Raw genomic sequence first — 20,181 nt, forward strand, 5'->3', positions numbered from 1 at the left:
CAGGGGTGGCTTGTTGCAGGGGCATTCAGGGGAAGGTAGGTGCGGGTGGGTGCTGGGGTGGGTATGTGCAGTGCTCGATAGGTGCAGGGGTGGGTACGTGCAGTGCTCGATAGGTGCAGGGGTGGGTAGGTACAGTGCTGGGTAGGGGCAGGAGCAGGTAGGTACACTGGCAGGTAGGTGCAGTGCTGGGTAGGTGCACAGGCGGGGATGTGCAAAGTGGGTAAGTGCAGTGCAGCGTAGATGAACAGGTGGATAGGTGAATGGGTGGGTAGGTGCACAGCTGGGTAAGTGCAGTGCTGGGTAGGGGCACGGGTGGGTAGGTGCACAGGTGGGTAGTTGCAGTGCTAGGTAGGTGCATGAGTGGGTAGGTGCATGGGCGGATAAGCCCAGTGTTGGGTATGTGCACGGGCGGATAAGCCCAGTGCTGGGTAGGTGCACGGGCGGGTAAGCCCAGTGCTGGGTAGCTGCATGAGCGGGTAAGCCCAGTACTAGATAGGTGCACGGGCGGGTAAGCCCAGTACTAGGTAGGTGCACGGGCGGGTAAGCCCAGTGCTGGTTAGGTGCACGGGCGGGTAAACCCAGTGCTAGGTAGGTGCACGGACGGGTAAGCCCACGGCTGGGTAGGTGCACGGGCGGGTAAGCCCAGTGCTGGGTAGGTGCACGGGCGGGTAGGTGCAGTGCTGGGTAGGTGCACGGGTGGGTAAGTGCTGGGTAGGTGCATGGGCGAGTAAGTGCTGGGTAGGTGCACGGGTGGGTAAGTGCAGTGCTGGGTAGGTGCACGGGCGGGTAGGTGCACGGCGGGTAGGTGCAGAGCTGGGTAGGTGCACGGGCGAGTAAGCCCAGTGCTGGGTAGGTGCACGGGCGGGTAAGTGCTGGGTAGGTGCACGGGTGGGTAAGTGCAGTGCTGGGTAGGTGCACGGGCGGGTAGGTGCAGTGCTGGGTAGGTGCACGGGTGGGTAAGCCCAGTGCTGGGTAGGTGCATGGGCGGGTAAGCCCAGTGCTGGGTAGGTGCACGGGCGGCTAAGCCCAGTGCTGGGTAGGTGCACGTGCGGGTAAGTGCAGTGCTGGGTAGGTGCACGGGCGGGTAGGTGCAGTGCTGGGTAGGTGCACGGGCGGCTAAGCCCAGTGCTGGGTAGGTGCACGGGCGGCTAAGCCCAGTGCTGGGTAGGTGCACGGGTGGGTAAGCCCAGTGCTGGGTAGGTGCACGGGCGGGTAAGCCCAGTGCTGGGTAGGTGCACGGGCGGGTAAGCCCAATGCTGGGTAGGTGCACGGGCGGGTAAGCCCAGTGCTGGGTAGGTGCACGGGCGGGTAAGCCCAGTGCTGGGTAGGTGCACGGGCAGGTAAGCCCAGTGCTGGGTAGGTGCAAGGGCGGGTAAGCCCAGTGCTGGGTAGGTGCACGGCGGGTAAGCCCAGTGCTGGGTAGGTGCACGGGCGGGTAAGCCCAGTGCTGGGTAGGTGCACGGGCGGGTAAGCCCAGTGCTGGGTAGGTGCACGGGCGGGTAAGCCCAGTGCTAGGTAGGTGCACGGGCGGGTAAGCCCAGTGCTGGGTAGGTGCACGGGCGGGTAGATGCAGTGCTGGGTAGGTGCACGGGCGGGTAAGTGCAGTGCTGGGTAGGTGCACGGGCGGGTAGGTGCAGTGCTGGGTAGGTGCACAGGCGGGTAAGTGCAGTGCTGGGTAGGTAAGTGCAGTGCTGGGTAGGTAAGCCCAGTGCTGGGTAGGTGCGCCCAGTGCTGGGTAGGTGCACGGGCGGGTAAGTGCAGTGCTGGGTAGGTAAGTGCAGTGCTGGGTAGGTAAGTGCAGTGCTGGGTAGGTAAGTGCAGTGCTGGGTAGGTAAGTGCAGTGCTGGGTAGGTAAGTGCAGTGCTGTGGTAATTCCAAACCAGCTTTTTTTTTTTTTTATATATAAAATCCGTCAACCCAAGTGCAATGTATCCAGGAAAGTAAAGAATATCCAAGTTGCACAAGAATTAAATTCAGTCCCAGGACAATGCTCAGAAATGAGTTACTATTATTGTCCTCCTGGAAGGATATCACTTGGTGGTAGTCAAATCCATGAGTTCTTGGTCCCGAAAGATTGCCCTCCATCAGTTATTATGTCTCTGATTTGGTCTAATCAATAAACCATAAGTATTAAGTAGTAACTCTCTGGATATATTAAGCGCTGAGGCCTGTCAAAAGAATACAAAATAATATTCTTTGGAGACTAGAAAAGAAAGTTCATCAACTTCAGTTAGACTGTTTATGTTGCTTATTTTGCTTCTGGAAGCTCCTACAATCTTATTTTTTTCTGCATGGGGTGAATGATTAATCAGACATCATATTAGACATTTTCACTCTACATTTGGCATTGACATGAAATGTAAAAAGCAGCACAAGCCGAACACCGTATAGTTTGCAGAGTTCAGACTTAAAGTTAGGTACTGGTCAGCTTTGTTTTGCATCTCCTTTTGCCATGTGGTTAATGTTTGTGACCTGGTAGGACTATCGCACTGTAATTCATCACTTGCTGGGCCATGCTTCATGGTCATATTTCAAAAGAGATTTCTTTCTTTGTGTGGCATTTGTGCCTCCAGAGGGAGAGAAGTCTGTACGACCCTTACCCTTTGCTCTGGACACTTTGTATCACTAGTATCCCCTGGGCCACTACAATCAATCAAATCTATAATTGGAAAAGTTTCAAACTTGATATCAGTGTTAGATAATGTTTTAAGACTAAGTCACAAGCTGGTGCCCATCTAAAGATAAAAATAATATATACATAATACCATATATCTGTAAAAGCAGAAAGATGGGTGCAGACTTCCAAAACGGTGCCCCTAAGTAAGACCAGCAATACCAATTTCCTATTGAGAACAAGGATTTCCTTCTATCTGTTTTTTTATTACTTTTATTTTTCTATTGGTGTGTGTATTTTCTACATTGTTTAAGTGATTGATACATTTCTTCTCCTTGCTATCGTAATGTGCAAATTCTTTTTCTTTGAGTTATATTCCTTGATTTTGTTTATTTTTTTGAAGATGGTGTTTTAAGAAATTCTTAATATCTGATACTTTTCATCTGTATGTAGATAATGTGTCAATGTATCCATCCTTCCCTACAATGTATCCATCTCTCCCTCCAATGTATCCATCCTTCCCTACAATGTATCCATCCTTCCCTACAATGTATCCATCCTTCCCTACAATGTATCCATCCTTCCCTCCAATGTATCCATCCCTCCCTCCAATGTATCCATCCTTCCAATGTATCCATCCTTCCAATGTATCCATCCTTCCAATGTATCCATCCTTCCCACCAATGTATCCATCCTTCCCACCAATGTATCCATCCTTCCCTACAATGTATCCATCCTTCCCTACAATGTATCCATCTCTCCCTTCAATGTATCCATCCTTCCCTACAATGTATCCATCTCTCCCTCCAATGTATCCATCCTTCCAATGCATCCATCCTTCCAATGTATCCATCCTTCCAATGTATCCATCCTTCCCTCCAATGTATCCATATTTCCCTCCAATGTATCCATCCTTCCCTCCAATGTATCCATCCTTCCCTACAATGTATCCATCTCTCCCTTCAATGTATCCATCCTTCCCTACAATGTATCCATCCCTCCAATGTATCCATCCTTCCCTCCAATGTATCCATCCTTCCCTCCAATGTATCCATCCTTCCCTACAATGTATCCATCCTTCCCTACAATGTATCCATCCTTCCCTACAATGTATCCATCCTTCCCTACAATGTATCCATCCTTCCCTCCAATGTATCCATCCCTCCCTCCAATGTATCCATCCTTCTCTACAGTGTATCCATCCTTCCCTACAATGTATCCATCCTTCCCTCCAATGTATCCATCTCTCCCTCCAATGTATCCATCCTTCTCTACAATGTATCCATCCTTCCCTACAATGTATCCATCTCTCCCTTCAATGTATCCATCCTTCCCTACAATGTATCCATCCCTCCAATGTATCCATCCTTCCCTCCAATGTATCCATCCTTCCCTCCAATGTATCCATCCTTCCCTCCAATGTATCCATCCTTCCCTCCAATGTATCCATCCTTCCCTACAATGTATCCATCCTTCCCTACAATGTATCCATCCCTCCCTCCAATGTATCCATCCTTCTCTACAATGTATCCATCCTTCCCTACAATCTATCCATCCTTCCCTCCAATGTATCCATCCCTCCCTCCAATGTATCCATCCTTCTCTACAATGTATCCACCCTTCCCTACAATGTATCCATCCTTCCCTCCAATGTATCCATCCCTCCCTCCAATGTATCCATCCCTCCAATGTATCCATCCTTTCCTCCAGTGTATCCATCCCTCCAATGTATCCATCCTTCTCTACAATGTATCCATCCTTCCCTCCAATGTATACATCCTTCCCTCCAATGTATCCATCCTTCTCTACAATGTATCCATCCTTCCCTCCAATGTATCCATCCTTCCCTCCAATGTATCCATCCTTCCCTCCAATGTATCCATCCCTCCAATGTATCCATCCTTTCCTCCAATGTATCCATCCATCCATCCCTCCAATGTATCCATCTTTCCCTCCAATGTATCCTTCCTTCCCTACAATGTATCCATCCTTCCCTCCAATGTATCTATCCTTCCCTCCAATGTATCCATCTTTCCCTCCAATGTATCCATCCATCCCTCCAATGTATCCATCCATCCCTCCAATGTATCCATCTTTCCCTCCAATGTATCCATCCTTCCCTCCAATGTATCCTTCCCTCCAATGTATCCCTCCCTCCAATGTATCCATCCTTGCCTCCAATGTATCCATCCTTCTCTCCAATGTTTCCATCCCTCCAATGTATCCATCCCTCCAATGTATCCATCCTTTCCTCCAATGTATCCATCCCTCCAATGTATCCATCTTTCCCTCCAATGTATCCATCCTTCCCTACAATGTATCCATCCTTCCCTCCAACGTATCCATCCTTCCCTCCAATGTATCCATCCTTCCCTACAATGTATCCATCCTTCCCTCCAATGTATCCATCCTTCCCTACAATGTATCCATCCTTCCCTACAATGTATCCATCCTTCCCTACAATGTATCCATCCTTCCCTACAATGTATCCATCCTTCCCTCCAATGTATCCATCCTTCCCTCCAATATATCCATCCCTCCCTCCAATGTATCCATCCCTCCAATGTATCCATCCTTCCCTCCAATGTATCCATCCCTCCCTCCAATGTATCCATCCCTCCAATGTATCCATCCCTTCCTCCAATGTATCCATCCCTCCCTCCAATGTATCCTTCCCTCCAATGTATCCATCCTTTCCTCCAATGTATCCATCCTTCCCTCCAATGTATCCATCTTTCCCTCCAATGTATCCATCCTTTCCTCCAATGTATCCATCCATCCCTCCAATGTATCCATCCTTCCCTCCAATGTATCCATCCTTCCCTCCAATGTATCCATCCATCCCTCCAATGTATCCGTCCTTCCCTCCAATGTATCCATCCTTCCCTCCAATTTATTTATTTATTTATAAAATATTTTACCAGGAAGTAATACATTGAGAGTTACCTCTCGTTTTCAAGTATGTCCTGGGCACAGAGTAAAACAAATAATACATGGTTACAAGTACAGTTACATAAATGAACAGGGTATACATTATATACAAGACATTGCGTGCACAGTTAAAGAAAATATATATTATGAGCGCATGAAACAGTTACAGAACAGGTTAAATTGTGAGACAGCCTTAGATTTGAAAGAACTTAAACTGGTGGTGGATGTGAGAGTCTCTGGTAGGTTGTTCCAGTTTTGGGGTGCACGGAAGGAGAAGGAGGAACGTCCGGATACTTTGTTGAGCCTTGGGACCATGAATAGTCTTTTGGAGTCTGATCTCAGGTGATAGGTGCTGCATGTGGTAGGGGTGAGGAGCTTGTTCAGGTAGCTGGGTAGCTTGCCCAGAAAGTATTTGAGGGTGAGACAGGAAAGGTGAACTTTGCGCCTAGACCCAAGTGATGACCAATCTAGTTCTTTGAGCATTTCGCAGTGATGTGTGTTGTAGTTGCATTGGAGAACAAAACGACAAATTGAATTGTAGAGGGTGTCAAGTTTGCTAAGGTGGGTTTGAGGAGCCGAGCCATATACTATGTCTCCATAGTCAATAATTGGCATTAGCATCTGCTGTGCAATACGCTTTCTGACCAGGAGACTTAGGGAGGATTTGTTCCTGTAAAGTACCCCTAGTTTGGCATAGGTCTTGGTTGTCAGGGTATCAATGTGCATCCCGAATGTTAAGTGGGAGTCAAACCATAAGCCCAGGTATTTAAAACTAGTGACAGGTGTTACGGTGGTGTATCCATCCTTCCCTCCATTGTATCTGTAAGGAATCCGTTCCTGGGTTTGGTGGAAACCCTTTCCTTACAGAACTGTGCTGTTTCCAGACAACCTCCCCTCACATCCACCTGTGCTGGCAATTACTGCCGCCATGCCTCAGTGCTCTCTCATTGGAGGAATGCCATCACACCTCTCTACTGGGATTGGCCCGCTGGCCTTCTTATACTGTTCTCTCACACTGCCTCAGTGCCGAGCATAGTCCTTTCTTATAGGATGTTACTGTGTTTGCCACAAGCTACCTGTTTGGCCGCCCTGTTCCTGTATTCTTGTTCCTGGTTCCATGATCTGGTTCCTGTTCCTGTGACCTGCTGCTTATTCCCATAGCAGAGGTCTGCCTTCTGAGTCCTAGGTCTGCTGCTCCTGTGCTGAAGCGCTGGTTTACCAGCGCTGCCCTGCGGTGTGCCTTCTCACTTTGCTGTGACCGGTACCATGGGCCGTTCCCGCTCCTCGCGCAGAGGACACTCCTGCGCTGCTGCTGCTCCTACGCTGAAGCGGAGCGCACCTGATTTCCCGTTGCCGAACCCCTGCTTGGATATCGATATTTCTACTGTCTCCAACCCAGGCCTAAGGTCGGTGTATTCACATCCCCACCTCAGTCCCGCAGTCCGGTCTTGATTTGTGGCGAGCACAAGCGTGACAGTATCCATCCTTCCCTCCAATGTATCCATCCCTCCCTCCAATGTATCAATCCTTCCCTCCAATGTATCCATCCTTCCCTCCAATGTATCCATCCTTCCCTCCAATGTATCCATCCCTCCAATGTATCCATCCTTCCCTCCAATGTATCCATCCATCCCTCCAATGTATCCATCCTTCCCTCCAATGTATCCATCCCTCCAATATATCCATCCATCCCTTCAATGTATCCATCCTTCCCTCCAATGTATCCATCCCTCCAATGTATCCATCCATCCCTCCAATGTATCCATCCTTCCCTCCAATGTATCCATCCCTCCAATGTATCCATCCATCCCTCCAATGTATCCATCCTTCCCTCCAATGTATCCATCCTTCCCTCCAATGTATCCATCCTTCCCTCCAATGTATCCATCCCTCCAATGTATCCATCCATCCCTCCAATGTATCCTTCCCTCCAATGTATCCATCCCTCCAATGTATCCATCCTTCCCTCCAATGTATCCATCCTTCCCTCCAATGTATCCATCCCTCCCTCCAATGTATCCATCCCTCCCTCCAATGTATCCATCCTTCCCTCCAATGTATCCATCCTTCCCTCCAATGTATCCATCCTTCCCTCCAATGTATCCATCCTTCCCTCCAATGTATCCATCCTTCCCTCCAATGTATCCATCCTTCCCTCCAATGTATCCATCCTTCCCTCCAATGTATCCATCCTTCCCTCCAATGTATCCATCCTTCCCTCCAATGTATCCATCCATCCCTCCAATGTATCCATCCTTCCCTCCAATGTATCCATCCCTCCAATGTATCCATCCCTCCAATGTATCCATCCACCCCTCCAATGTATCCATCCTTCCCTCCAATGTATCCATCCTTCCCTACAATGTATCCATCCTTCCCTCCAATGTATCCATCCTTCCCTACAATGTATCCATCCATCCAATGTATCCATCCTTCCCTCCAATGTATCCATCCTTCCCTCCAATGTATCCATCCTTCCCTCCAATGTATCCATCCTTCCCTCCAATGTATCCATCCTTCCCTCCAATTTATCCATCCTTCCCTCCAATGGATCTATCCCTCCCTCCAATGTATCCATCCTTCCCTCCAATGTATCCATCCTTCCCTCCAATGTATCCATCCTTCCCTCCAATGTATCCTTCCCTCCAATGTATCCATCCTTCCCTCCAATGTATCCATCCTTCCCTCCAATGTTTCCATCCTTCCCTCCAATGTATCCATCCTTCCCTCCAATGTATCCATCCCTCCCTCCAATGTATCCATCCTTCCGTCCAATGTATCCATCCTTCCCTCCAATGTATCCATCCTTCCAATGTATCCATCCTTCCCTCCAATGTATCCATCCCTCCAATGTATCCATCCTTCCCTCCAATGTATCCATCCCTCCAAAGTACAGATTAATACTCATGATTATTGATCTCAGTTTGATTACAGTTTGTCTGTTATTAAAAATGTGCAAATCAGTTCCCAGTGAATGGAAATGTGGTAGATTTTGGCTTTTTGCTGTAAGTGATGCAAATTCCTTAATTTTTCAGAATTAAATATTCATTATTTAAAGATATTACATTTCGTTTTTTGTTGTTGTAGATGATTTTTATTAGGAAAATCCCCAAATTAAATGACACAGCTGGAATCCTAGTGCCCACATTAACTGTAATTGTGTGTGAAAATTACTTAAAATCCCCCAAAGTTAACTACATTATATTAATATAAACGCCCACCCTCCTGCAATGCATTGTGGACCCTTCTACCCAAGGGGTTAAACTTATTTCCAAAAATATGAGTGCAGATAGGCTGGGGAAAAAATGGGAATCCTGGCTGGAATTTATTACTTTTGGCCTTTCCTAAAAATCAGGGAACCACATGTTAAAGTAGTTGTGATCAAACTCAAGAGAAATTCCTCTGTGATCTACTTCAGTTTTCTCCAATACTAAATGATTCCATGTTTTACCTGCATTTTTTTTTACTGATAAACCTGTGATTCATTTTGCACCAGTAAAACAAATACAAGTAGAAGAGTGTGATTTCTCCCCCTCCACCCCCCCCCACCCCCCTTTCCCCCCCCCCACCCCCCCTTCTCCCCCTTCACCAACCTCCCCCCCCCACCCCCCCTTCTCCCCTTTAATCAGTCCTGGAATTTCAATTATTTTAGACGTGTCTACATTTGGATTCTTATTCCCATTAGAATTGACATCTTGTCCTGTGCAGTATCATCTCCTTCTCTGGGGTATCTACTGGAAGACAAGTCTGGCAGATGGCATAGGTAGCAGGTTTCTTTTGAGTCAGTTGTCCTATTCAGATTTTGCTTTTTTCTTTTCTAGATAGTGACTTCAAACATCTCGGGGTGAATTCTCTGCACAGCTGATTGTGACAGGGATTAGGCTCTAACAGACAATGCTTAATGATAAGGTTTCTTTGTGATGTTAGTTGCAGATTTACATGACTGGGAAAAGACTGTATTGTTGCACAGGCGCCTAAGTCCGTGTTCTCTTGAGTAATCCGGAGAAGGGAATCCAATATCAATTAAGAGGCAAGATGGTGGGCGTTTAAAAAATGGAAGACAATTGTAATACATGGAGAACTTGGATTTGATTTTAAACGTATGTAGAATTAAGTCTAATGACGCTTAAAAAAAGTATTACAATGGTTATAGCAGCAATACTACATCCCCCCTTTCTTTCTTTTTTTCGTATTTGTCTATATAAAGTATATAATGCAAAATGTCTCTGTAAAGCGCTACGTAAAACTAGCAGCGCTATACAAGAACAAAGAATTATTATTATTATTCCCAACCTGCATAACCCTCACTTTTTTAGTTAAGGAACCCCATGTGAAATTCTGAGGAACCCCAACCCTCTCAAACAGCGCGTCTGAGATCAGATGCATTGTAACTTTTTCTGTATTTGGTACAATTTTAAAATGACCTGAAATTTACAGGGAACCCTTTAGGGTTGCCCGGGGAACTCAAGGGATCCTAGGAACCCTGGTTGAAAAACACTGGCTATCTAAACGGCCGCCTTTCAGTTCCAACCAATCCTTCAGTCAGTGTTACTCAGCAGCTACAATGTATCCTTATTACTGAGGTAACATTATCTATTACAGTTTGCAGCTCAACTGCTGTGAATATTGGCAACAAATGATCACAAATAGGAAAGTGTTACAAAGTCCTTGCACTGCTTGGCAGATGGGCTAAAAACTGCTATAGAAATCAAAAGTGGCACTCATTAAACGTTGAATTAAAAAAATAATTAAACAGTCGCTATTATCTTTGTCATGATAATATCAGGAACTACTAGGTCATTTAATCCCCGTTGGTGCTTGAGGTTTTAATGGCATACACTTTTTATTTTATTTTTTAACAAAAGATAAAAATGCGGGGTTTGAAACCGGCCAGGATGTTTCTTTGGTCTGTTCTGCATCCTGGATGGCCCACACAAGGTGTTAACCGTTTTAACCAAGGCCTATAGACCTGGTCGGGGGAGGGTAGCTTCATAGTATTCTGTAGAAGGGGTGGGCTCCTGCCAGTGCCTTGGGAAAGGGGGGGGGCTCCTGCCAGTGCCATGGGAAGGGGGGGGGGGCTCCTGCCGGTGCCTTGGGAAAGGGGGGGGGCTCCTGCCGGTGCCTTGGGAAAGGGGGGGGGGACTCCTGCCGATGCCTTGGGAAAGGGGGGGTGGGCTCCTGCCAGGGCCTTGGGAAAGGGGGGGGGCTCCTGCCGGTGCCTTGGGAAAGGGGGGGGCCTCCTGCCGGTGCCTTGGGAAAGGGGGGGGGGGGCTCCTGGCAGTGCCTTGGGAAAGGGGGGGGGGCTCCTGCCAGGGCCTTCGGAAAGGGGGGGGGGCTCCTGCCGGTGCCTTGGGAAAGGGGGGGGCTCCTGCCGGTACCTTGGGAAAGGGGGGGGGGGCTCCTGCTGGTGCCTTGGGAAAGGGGGGGGACTCCTGCCGGTGCCTTGGGAAAGGGGGGGGGCTCCTGCCGGTGCCTTGGGAAAGGGGGGGGCTCCTGCCGGTGCCTTGGGAAAGGGGGGGGGCTCCTGCCGGTGCCTTGGGAAAGGGGGGGGGGTCCTGCCGGTGCCTTGGGAAAGGGGGGGGGCTCCTGCCGGGGCCTTGGAAAAGGGGGGGGGCTCCTGCCGGTGCCTTGGGAAAGGGGGGGGGCTCCAGCCGGTGCCTTGGGAAAGGGGGGGGGCTCCTGCCGGTGCCTTGGGAAAGGGGGGGGCTCCTGCCGGTGCCTTGGGAAAGGGGGGGGGGCTCCTGCCGGTGCCTTGGGAAAGGGGGGGGGGCTCCTGCCGGTGCCTTGGGAAAGGGGGGGGGCTCCAGCCGGTGCCTTGGGAAAGGGGGGGGGGCTCCTGCGGTGCCTTGGGAAAGGGGGGGGGGGCTCCTGCCGGTGCCTTGGGAAAGGAGGGGGGGCTCCTGCCAGTGCCTTGGGAAAGGGGGGGGACTCCTGCCGGTGCCTTGGGAAAGGGGGGGGGGCTCCTGCTGGTGCCTTGGGAAAGGGGGGGGGGGCTCCTGCCGGTGCCTTGGGAAAGGGGGGGGCTCCTGCCGGTGCCTTGGGAAAGGGGGGGGGCTCCTGACGGTGCCTTGGGAAAGGGGGGGGGGGCTCCTGCCAGTGCCTTGGGAAAGGGGGGGGCTCCTGCCGGGGCCTTGGGAAAGGGGGGGGCTCCTGCCGGTGCCTTGGGAAAGGGGGGGGGGCTCCTGCCGGTGCCTTGGGAAAGGGGGGGGCTCCTGCCGGTGCCTTGGGAAAGGGGGGGGGGCTCCTGCCGGTGCCTTGGGAAAGGGGGGGGGGCTCCTGCCGGTGCCTTGGGAAAGGGGGGGGCTCCAGCCGGTGCCTTGGGAAAGGGGGGGGGGCTCCTGCGGTGCCTTGGGAAAGGGGGGGGGGGGCTCCTGCCGGTGCCTTGGGAAAGGAGGGGGGGCTCCTGCCAGTGCCTTGGGAAAGGGGGGGGACTCCTGCCGGTGCCTTGAGAAAGGAAGGGGGGCTCCTTGAGAAAGGGGGGGGGGCTCCTGCCGGTGCCTTGGGAAAGGAGGGGGGGCTCCTGCCAGTGCCTTGGGAAAGGGGGGGGCTCCTGCCGGTGCCTTGGGAAAGGAAGGGGGGCTCCTGCCGGTGCCTTGAGAAAGGGGGGGGGGCTCCTGCCGGTGCCTTGGGAAAGGCAGTTGGCTACAGGATTTTGTAGGCAGTTGGCTTCAGAGTTTTATGGGGACCAGACTCGGGATATGGCATTGCCTCTTATCAATGACCTCTTTGGGAAGAACCTATGTCCTTTGGTAATGTACTGTATAGGATTTTCTGTTTTATTCCTTTTAATTTAAGAAACTGTTCTGCCTTATATTGCAACTGTGTGTTTATTTTGTATCTCCTTTCTGTAATCTAAGCACTGTATTTATACATATTAAAACATTTAATAAGTAATGCTTTGGGCTCTGATTGAACTGGTGCACACTGTAGAGAATAATTTACTAAGCTCTGGGACACGTTACTACAGTTGATGTTATGTTAAAGTGGATGGTTATGACATGCAATTGAGTAGGGGGTTAATACTAACTCGCTGGTTCCTTGCAGAGGAGAAAGGGGGGTTGCTAGAGTAGCCTTGTGTATTAACCCTGGTTGCATATCTAAAGTCACGTGCTCACTTGTGTGCTAGGCGGTGGTATATTGGGACGGCTTGAGAGGGGATACTGTCCATTTGACGGTATTAACCCTTGTCCCATATTTATTTATGTATAAAATATTTTACCAGGAAGTAATACATTGAGAGTTACCTCTCGTTTTCAAGTATGTCCTGGGCACAGAGTTAAGACAAATAAAACATGGTTACAAATACAGTTACCTAAAGGGTATACATTATATACAAGACATTGCATGCACAGTTAAAAAAATATATATATATATATTATAGGCGAATGAAACAGTTACAGACCAGATTAAAATGTGAGACAGCCTTAGATTTGAAAGAACTTAAACTGGTGGTGGATGTGAGAGTCTCTGGTAGGCTGTTCCAGTTTTGGGGTGCGCAGTAAGAGAAGGAGGAACGTCCGGATACTTTGTTGAGCCTTGGGACCATGAACAGTCTTTTGGAGTCAGATCTCAGGTGATAGGTGCTGCATGTGGTAGGGGTGAGGAGCTTGTTCAGGTAGCTGGGTAGCTTGCCCAGAAAGAATTTAAAGGCAAGACAGGAAAGGTGAACTTTGCGCCTAGACTCGATTGATGACCAATCTAGTTCTTTGAGCATTTTACAGTGATGTGTGTTATAGTTGCAATGGAGAACAAAACGACAAATTAAATTGAAGAGGGTGTCAAGTTTGCTACGGTGGGTTTGAGGAGCTGAGCCATATACTATGTCTCCATAGTCAATAATTGACATTAGCATCTGCTGTGCGATACGCTTTCTGACCAGGAGACTTAGGGAGGATTTGTTCCTGTAAAGTACCCCTAGTTTGGCATAGGTCTTGGTTGTCAGGGTATCGATGTGCATCCCGAATGTTAAGTGGGAGTCAAACCATAAGCCCAGGTATTTAAAACTAGTAACAGGAGTTAGGGTGGTGTTAGCGTTGGTTCTAATCAGGAGCTCAGTCGCTGGAAGCTTTAAAAATGTAGTCTTGGTCCCAAATACCATTGTTACAGTCTTGTCAGTGTTTAAAAACAGTTTGTTTTGGGAAATCCAGTTTTCGAGTCTCAAAAAGTCAGACTGAAGTATGTCTTTGAAGGTCAGAGAGGCTATGGCTGTGTGCATATAGGATTGTGTCATCTGCATACATGTGTATTGAGGCTTCCTTACAAGCTGTAGGAAGGTCATTAATGAACACTGAGAAGAGTAGGGGCCCCAGAACAGAGCCTTGCGGGACACCACAGGTGATATCCAGGGGGTTGGAGTTAGAGCCTGAGATGGACACATGTTGGGATCTTCCTGATAGGTAGGACTGAAACCAGTTTAAAGCATGCTTCCCTCTTCCAGAGCTCTGGAGTTTGTTAAGCAGGATAGCGTGATCAACTGTGTCAAAAGCCTTTGCAAAATCTAGGAATATTGCACCAGTGAGTTGTCCCCGTTCCATTCCACACTGGATTTCATTGCAAACTTTTAGCAGGGTAGTTACGGTGGAGTGTTTGGGACGAAAGCCAGATTGGAATTGGCTAGGGAAATTTGTCTTGGTATAGTAATCGCTTAATTGGGAGTGGACACATTTTTCCATGACTTTGGATAGAATTGGGAGAAGGGAGATTGGCCTGTAGTTTGATACAGTGTTTTTGTCCCCACTTTTGAAGATTGGGACAACTCTGGCAGTTTTCCAGGTCTTAGGGATATGGCCTGCAGACAGGATAGAGTTGACTATGGAAGCAATTGGTTTGGCAATGGCTGGGGCACCAAGTCGTAGGAACCTAGATTGTAGTAAGTCAGGTCCACATTGGCTGCTTAGTTTTAGTTTGAGGAGCGTTTGTGTAATCTCCTCTTCAGATACTGGGCCACATTGAAAATTATGAGCAGTGTTGGGAGGGGGTGGGACTATAGGGATACTCCCAGGATGAGATTCAGGTTTGGGCTGCGTTTCGCTAATAAGTTAGTGGCACACCCCACAAAGTAATCATTGAATGCATTTGCAATGTCAGTGGGGTTTGTCAGAGTAATATCCCCCTTAGTGATATTACTTGGTTGTTGATGGTTAGGAGGCTGGAATATATTGTTGATAACCTTCCAGAAGTTAGCTGGGTTTGATGTATTTTGGTGGAGATTGTCAGAGTAATATTGTGCTTTTGCATGCCTTGTTTGCCTTATGCACACGTTCCGCAGGCATCTGTAGTGATTGAGATTCTTGGTAGTGCCAGTTACTTTGTAGATTTTCCACAAGGTATCCCTGAGCTGGTAGAGTGCTATAAGGTCAGTTGTCACCCATGGAAGGTGGGCCCCCCGTACCCTTATTGTGCGTAGTGGAGCATGGGTATCACAGAGTTTTAAGAACTCGGATTGGAAATAGTCGAGCGCAGAATCAGGGTCGGGAATTAAATCGATTCTGTGCCAAGGGCAGCTGGTAAGGTCATCCAGAAACTGTTGTGGGTTAAAGTTTTTAAATGTTCTAGTGAGGAGAACTTTAGGGCTTGATTGGGGCGGTTTAATTTTCCTTACACAGTAGATTATTGCATGGTCACTGAAAATGTCAGGAAGGATGCCAGAGGATTGGATTCTGCTGGGGTGTGAGGAGAGAATCCAGTCAAGCAGGGAATGGTTGTGCGATTTCAGGTTTGTCCGTGTGGGTTGGGAAATGAGTTGTGATAGGTTAAGTGACTTGAGTTGTATCTGGATTTTGTTTGTATGCAAGTCGCGTGCTAGCAGGGGGTCGTACGTGACAATCTAATATTACAGAACTGATTTATTTACAAGAAAACATAAGATTTCATATGTTTTACGGCTTTATATGAAAAGTAGCATCAGCAGAAGAAAGGTAAGGCTAGTTCCCGGTTGCAGCCGGCGGCGTGCGCGATTGCGTGCGCGTCTTTCACCAGCCCCGTACCTCCTCCCTAGCTGTCCCAGGTAACGCCTCGCTTCCTGGCTCATTCCACACTGTGACATGTCAGCCAGCAGGGGCTACAACAGGATTGTCATCCCGTGCGGCGACGCGTCACATGGTGTGTCAGGGAGCCAATCAGAGAGGAGGGTTGCTTCTGCCCTGCGATTTGTGTCAGGTGCTTGAGAGGAACAGAGTGGTTATTGTAGGGAGTGGGGGGGGGGGGGGTTGTGTTTATCCATCTGCCCCATGAGAGAGGAGAGTCTCTTCCAAAGAAAACGCTCATGTTTATATATCAGGGAGGGAAAGACCCTTCTCTGCAGTTCTGGCAATGCAAGGGTTAATCCCATGGGCATGGGGTCCGTAGAACAGGCTGTGGGCCATGCACGGGGTCTCCCAGCAGTCTCCCCTCCAGCCCTGTGTATTCCAGCGGTCTCTTTCCCCTCCAGCTCTATGTCTCCCAGCAGTCTCCCCTCCAGCTCTATGTCTCCCAGCAGTCTCCCCTCCAGCTCTATGTCTCCCAGCAGTCTCCCCTCCAGCTCTATGTCTCCCAGCAGTCTCCCCTCCAGCTCTATGTCTCCCAGCAGTCTCCCCTCCAGCTCTATGTCTCCCAGCAGTCTCCCCTCCAGCCCTGTGTATTCCAGCGGTCTCTTTCCCCTCCAGCTCTATGTCTCCCAGCAGTCTCCCCTCCAGCTCTATGTCTCCCAGCAGTCTCCCCTCCAGCTCTATGTCTCCCAGCAGTCTCCCCTCCAGCTCTATGTCTCCCAGCAGTCTCCCCTCCAGCCCTGTGTATTCCAGCGGTCTCTTTCCCCTCCAGCTCTATGTCTCCCAGCAGTCATGGCCGCGCCCACCCGGCCCATTTTGGCCACGCCCCCAGTGCCTAAAAAAAAGCTCCCTGCAGATCACGCAGGACGCAAGGCGGGCGCCGCCAGGACGCAAGGCGGGCGCGCCGGCACGTGCAGTGGGACCTTAGCCTTACACTGTATCATCTGGACTCGTTTGCTGCAAGTGTGGATTGCAAAGCATTGTGCTTCAGTAAATAGGCTCAGTGAAATGCATCCCTGGGTGCTGATACTTACTATACAATCAGACGCTAGAAGGGATAATCATCGTTACATTTAAGTTTCAGATAAATCCTTCATGGCCCATCTAATATTTTCCAAATTCTCAGTTTCAAATTAGTTCTAAACCAGCTGCCCCAGAAAATGACTATTTAAAGCAGAAAAGCGCACCACAGACTTCTTTGTATCAACAGCCTTAATGAGAACTGATTAGATGAACTCTCCTGGCTGGTAATAAAATGATTTTACATGTGTAGGAAGCAGGATGTGTAAAGCCCAGGAGTTTGATCTTGTTTCAGAGATCAAACAGAGCAGCATTGTGGAGGGGTGTGGATCTGATGTAGCTGGTTAGGATGCTAGTTGGGATCGCCGTGGTTACGCAGCTGGACCGGAATAAGCCTGGTCTGGATGTGAACTCATTATTTTTTACAGCCATCCCAAACTCTTGAGCCTTTCTTAGGGACAGTGTGTTTGGGACAGAGGGTCTTCCTACAAGTGCATATCCACTCATATTACACTACTTACCATAATCCTGACCTAGCAGTGTATAACCACGTCCGCTAGGAGGAATATATGTAAATTCTGACTTTATTCAAAAAATCCATTCATAAAAAGGCTGGAGGAAACATTTTAACCCATTCTCTGGTAGGGCTGCAGAGAGATTTCCCGGGCCCAGGTATAGAATTATGACCAGGCCCCCTCCCCTCCTACCCCCCCTCATGTCGGCGGTCTTGCAAGACCCCCCCCATTTCACACCTCAGGAGCCCCCTCTATTTCCCTCCCTCTGTTTCACCCTTTCTCCCCTCACTCACCCCCGCTCCATCAATTACCCCACTCTCACTCAATCCCTCCCCCCCCCGCCTCGCATGTATTTCTCTCCCCTCCGTCTCATTCTTACTCCCTTTTCCTTACTCCCTCACCCCCTCTCCTCACTCTTCCCCCCCCCCATCAATTACCCCACTCTCACTCAATCCCACCTCCTCACACTCATTCCCTCCCCCCCGCCACACACAATCCCCCCCACAAAATACATACCAAAAAAATCCACCCTCCCCAAATACATACCTAATCCCCCCAAATACATACCTAATCCCCCCAAATACATACAAATTCCCCCGAAATACATACTCTCCCCCCCCCTCCCCCAAATACATACCAAACCCTCCCCCCAAATACATACAAATTCCCCCGAAATACATACTCTTCCCCCCCCCCCTCCCCCAAATACATACCAAACCCTCCCCACAAATACATATTTAGAAAAAAAACACCAAATAAATACAGACTAACCTTGGGGATGGTCTCTGGCCAGCAGGCCTGGCTACCGGTCCCAGCCGGTCCCAGCTCTCCCCCAGCTTTCGGGCCTCCCTCACTGACTGTCCCATGCCCAGATTCTGATGTCAGCGTGCACCGGGTCTCTCTCTCTCATGCCGGTAAGCACCGGAAGCTCAGCCCAGCTTGCTTCCGGCGTGCTCCGACGTCAGAGAGACCTGATGTGCACCGACGTCAGAGGCTTGGTGTGGGATAGTGAGGGAAGCCCGCAGCTGGGGGAGAGCCGGGGACGGCGGCAATGAGAGGACCAGCAGCCGGGCCCCCCACAACCACTGGAACGCTTGTCCCGACTCTCCCCCCCCCCCCCCCTGTCGGCGGCCCTGTTCTCTGGTCACAATGCAGGAGGCCTCCTAGGTCTCACTCGCAGTATAGCAGGATCACACATCTTAACCATCAATGTTGTTATGAACTTTAATAGAGTGTAACTACCAGTGAACTCTACCTATCAAGAGCCTGAAAAGGGACCCTTGATACTTGATACATGTCAATCTTTTGTTCTTTCTGCTTGCACCTGTATCGAGTGCAAGACATTTGTTAAACGGTTTCTACACTTGACTTTTTAGGCAGATGTACCTGTGTGAACTGTTGGCACATTTAAAAGAAGGTAGTTGGAGAAACAGAATTAATGCATCAATATTATAATATGTGCACCAAGTAACTGCTCTCTCGCTCTGCATAACCAGCCCCCAAATTGCTCACTAATGCAAAGTAGGCAAACATGCCTTCATTCTATGCCGTGAGGAGACATATTAGGGTGGCATGTGCCGCTTAGAATAAGCACAACGGAAATACACAACTGTTACACTTTTATACACAGTTCCCAGAATGTTTACATTACACGGGAAGTTTCCCCGATCTCCGGCATTTCCCTTCAATCCTCAGAACTTTACAATTGTGTGGAAAGGTAAATAATAAGTAAACGGTGGAAAGCCGCCTGCGGCCACACGTGGTACCTGGCATTGCTTTATACTGTGACAGGTTCATCTTCTGCAATGCCCAGACGTGGTACCTGGCATTGCTTTATACTGTGACAGGTTCATCTTCTGCAATGCCCACACGTGGTACTTGGCATTGCTTTATACTGTGACAGGTTCATCTTCTGCAATGCCCAGACGTGGTACCTGGCATTGCTTTATACTGTGACAGGTTCATCTTCTGCAATGCCCACACGTGGTACTTGGCATTGCTTTATACTGTGACAGGTTCATCTTCTGCAATGCCCACACGTGGTACCTGGCATTGCTTTTATACTGTGACAGGTTCATCTTCTGCAATGCCCACACGTGGTACCTGGCATTGCTTTATACTGTGACAGGTTCCTCTTCTGCAATGCCCACACGTGGTGCCGTGTGTTGGAGTTGTGACATAATACCATTTATGTCACTGCATGCCTTTTTTTCATTATTCTGAAGCCCGGTTAAACTATCTGTCCAGTTTTCGCCTGGTTTCAATGTCGCCATTATTTGGCAAACACTTTGTACTGTGCAGATTGGTCACTGAACGAGCAGTTGCTAACTGTCTTTTACTGACCGTATAACCAATGCAACCTTCTGTCTTAACAAGCACATTAACTTCTGCTGTATTTACTGCGCCCTCTCTTTAATTACTGTTCTTTTGGTGAGAAGAATCTCATAAACTGTGAACCGAGCCAATGACTGCTGTACTGCTGTGATCATAACCTGAGGGGTGGGGGCAACGGGGGGCAGGGACCGGTCGGGTAACGGGGGACAGGGACAGCAGGATAAGGGGACACAGGGACAGGAGGGTAGGGGGGAACAGGAGGGTAGGGGGGACAGGAGGGGAGGGAGGGACAGGAGGGTAGGGGGGAATAGGAGGGTAGAGGGGAATAGGAGGGTAGGGGGGGTAGGGAGGGGCACGGGGATAGGGAGGGGTAGGAGGGAACAGGGACAGGAGGGTAGTAGGGATAGGAGGGTAGGGACAACAGGGACAGGAGGGTAGGGGGAACAGGAACAGGAGGGTAGGGGGGAATAGGAGGGTAGGGGGAACAGGGACAGGAGGGTAGGGGGGAATAGGAGGGTAGGGGGAACAGGGACAGGAGGGTAGGGGGAATAGGAGGGTAGGGGGAACAGGAACAGGAGGGTAGGGGGAACAGGAACAGGAGGGTAGGGGGAACAGGGACAGGAGGGGGAACAGGGACAGGAGGGTAGGGGGGAATAGGAGGGTATGGGGGAGAAGGGGGGAACAGGAGGGTAGGGGGAACAGGGACAGGATGTGAGGATTCGCCGTCCTGGCGGTTTGAACT

This window comes from Ascaphus truei, chromosome 14 (genome assembly GCF_040206685.1).
Source record: "Ascaphus truei isolate aAscTru1 chromosome 14, aAscTru1.hap1, whole genome shotgun sequence".
Classification (NCBI taxonomy): Eukaryota; Metazoa; Chordata; class Amphibia; order Anura; family Ascaphidae; genus Ascaphus; species Ascaphus truei.